The sequence below is a fragment of the Pseudorasbora parva genome, chromosome 2, assembly GCF_024679245.1.
Source record: "Pseudorasbora parva isolate DD20220531a chromosome 2, ASM2467924v1, whole genome shotgun sequence".
Classification (NCBI taxonomy): Eukaryota; Metazoa; Chordata; class Actinopteri; order Cypriniformes; family Gobionidae; genus Pseudorasbora; species Pseudorasbora parva.
Window position 1 is genome coordinate 41,809,309 of NC_090173.1, and position 3,215 is coordinate 41,812,523.

The window sequence follows — 3,215 nt, forward strand, 5'->3', positions numbered from 1 at the left end:
TTCCTGATTTTGGCCCCTGGCACATTTTTCTTCATATATAATGCATGGCTGAAATATATACAAGGCATATTTCATCTTTAGAATCATAACATGGTGAATCAAACTAAACTGAACAAATGGAATGGATTTCAGTGATAATTTAAGCACAGGGGGCAACAACTAATAGTAATGGTGGTAAACTAGGCTATTTGTCCTACCATCCCTGTTGACAGCAGCCTAATATTTGCAAAAGAACTCAAGCGAGAGAAAAAAACTAGTGCATATTGTTTTAGTATTTGTCTGCATCAGGGTCGAGCCCTTCCCTTTCATTAATGCTTGACATCACGGTTTAAAATCATTATATCTGGTCTGTTTTACTCTGATTTGTTTAAATAATTGATAAACTAAATGCTATGCGAGATGCAATCCATTTTGGTTGTCATTTGGTGTTTTACTTTAGGCAACAATTTTGTCTAGTCACACAACAAACTAGTTCTGCCATTAAGCAGCAATTAGCAGTAACTCAATTAAAATGTTTTAGTAATTATACGAGCTGAATTATATGAGCCAAAGCAGACCTCAATTAGCCTTTGTGCTAAAACTAGACTTTCTGTGAGTCTGAGACACATTAAAGGGATAGTTCACCCAAAAATGAAAATTAGCCCATGATTTACTCACCCTCAAGTAACCCTAGATGTGTATGGCATTCATTTTTCAGAAAAATAAAAGTTGAGTTATATTTAAGAAGTCCTGGCTAATCCAAGCTATATAATGGCAGTAACTGTTGCTGTGTTTTGGAAATCCATAAAAATGCATCTGTCTGTCAAATAATGTGGTCCACACGGCACTGGGAGGTTAATGAACGCCTTTTGAAGTAAATTGATGTGTTTGTGTTAGAAAAATATCCATATTTAAAACTTTTTAAAGTATTGTTTTGGTTGTGTTGAAAAAGTGGTAAAAGTGCCTCTGCAATTCAAAGGATTACACGACCAGGTATGCTCGTCAGATGACGCGTACGCATCTTGAACTCAGAGAAGGCACTTTCAACACTTTTCCAATGCGATTAGCCAGAACTTTAATTCAACAAGTTTTAAAGGTGCCCTAGGAATGGAAACCTGTATTTACCTTGGTGTGGCAGGAGGGATACACATTAGCAGACTACGCCACGAAGGGACTTCCACCCAAAGATTTTGTTATCTTATGTTAACCAGGCACTCAAGTTCATTGATGGATCAGCCAGAGACAGTGGTCCGATAAAAAAACAGTATTTTTATTGTTACTTTAAAACTCAAACGCACACACACACACGCACTCCAAAACTAAGTCAAACTTCACAGCAACCAAAAATACACAGTACAACACAATAAAATAAAAAACACAATCACCCAGGGCGGAATCTTACCAGTGGGAGACTAGTAGCTCTGGCAATGAGCATCAAAAAGAAACACCCCAATCACACGTGTCAACCTCACACACGCACTGCAAATGAAACGACCACACTCGGTGAACACAGCACACACCAAGGGACCCACCACCGCAAGGGGCACTGCTCCCACTGGCCGCGTCTCCGCACCTGGACAAAAGAAATAAACTTAAAAGTTAAACAAACAGACACAAAAATAAACAATACAATAAATAAATGTCTAATAAACAACTCGTTCTGTAAAGACTAACAGTTAGACAGTAACTCTAAATAAACATTTAAAGGAAGAAACATTATCATAAAACCATCCACAACAATCAATAACGAAACAGAAATGCCCACTGGATCGAGCACGTCCAGGGTTTAGTCAGTGGGCAAATCACAAAGAAAGAAAAATCACAATTAAACTAGTCCTCTGGTATATCAACAGCAAAAAATGACTTCCATACAAGAGGTTAAATAAATGAAACAAACAAATAAAAAAAAAGAAACTTATAAACAAGTTACAAAAAATAATAAACAAACAAAACAATCAAAGTGGGGCCAGCTAGCCCAGCAACACACTTTACACTCAACCACTGATTCACAAAAATAACGGGAAGGATCAAAGAGTTAAGCAGGCAATAGTATCACACGCCAGCCAACAGCCGGTGAACTCGAACCAACCACGAGTCCGATAATCAAAAGTCCCGGATGAAAACCAGCCAACGAGTATAACAAACGTCCGTACACACGACGTGACGTTAACAGGAAAACAACCGTAAGCAAAGCAGCAGATGTTCAGCGCCGATGTCGCCAACTGGCGGCTGCACCCCGGCTAAATTGCACTCCCTGAAATACACATAAGGTCTACTTATAAACGTATCCCACAGTAACATTCCACCATCACTCCGTGTAGTCACCTACCTAGGATTACCAGCGTTGAGTCTCGGGCCCCGGCTCTTACTGCCAATTACAGGGTGCACACTCAGCTGGAAGAAAGGGCTACTGCAGCACAGGGGATTCTACTACACAAAACATTCCTATAAGCCCAAGTTGCAATGTCAAACGAGTGGATAGAGGAACAGAGCTAATCATACCTGCGGCGCTATGATAGAATAGATAACTGAAGCAGATCTCCGATCGCTAGGCAGGTAAACAGGAACACAGTCGCGTGCCGTGACGTCACTTGTCAAAAGAAAAGTCCCGGTTTATAAAGGGACTTGGCCATCGCGGGTGGCTCCCTGTTAACTGCCCAGCGCCACTCACAGCACAGAAAATTAATTACCACTTAGGGTGGCAGAAGCCCAACAGCTGCATCCTGCTACATTGGCATAGTTGAATAATAAAAGTTCTGTATAATAAACTTTCATACCATGAACTTCAAACACCATTTACCGCTATCGTAAATCTTGCGCTTGAAATATACCACTGAAAAATGTTAGAATCCCAACATAACACAGACTGTGATGTAACAGTTGGGATAATTAATATTTATGCCTCCCTACATTTGCATATAACCAGCTCATGTCTACGGCCAGGGAGTATTAACTTGGACCTGCACTGAATCAACAGAAGTTCTCATTGTAACAATGTTCGAAATGAGTAAGGAAGGAAGAAGTCAGGGTCGGCTAATGCAGACTCGGGCGGCTTTTATTTCTTTGTTTCACACACTCTCGTAACACAGCACACTGGCGTTTCACAAAAGTTCTCAAACACAGTCCAGTTGCTCTGCAGAGCTCTCCTCTCTTGGGGTGTGTGTGTATCCCCGAGTCTCCTGTCAGTCTCTCTCCCAGAAGCTCTCTTTCTGGTGGCTTATATCTGGTCTCTCCAC

General features: G+C 40.8%; 1 long non-coding RNA gene across 1 annotated transcript; it reads right to left on the minus strand.

Moving 5' to 3' along the window:
- Positions 1-1,131: 1,131 nt before the first annotated feature.
- Positions 1,132-2,680, minus strand: LOC137054166 (uncharacterized). Its single transcript, XR_010899961.1, has 3 exons — positions 2,482-2,680; positions 2,309-2,409; positions 1,132-1,552 (listed from the first exon to the last, which is right to left on the minus strand). It is a non-coding gene; the product is annotated as an uncharacterized lncRNA (long non-coding RNA).
- Between the last annotated feature and the right edge of the window lie 535 nt (positions 2,681-3,215).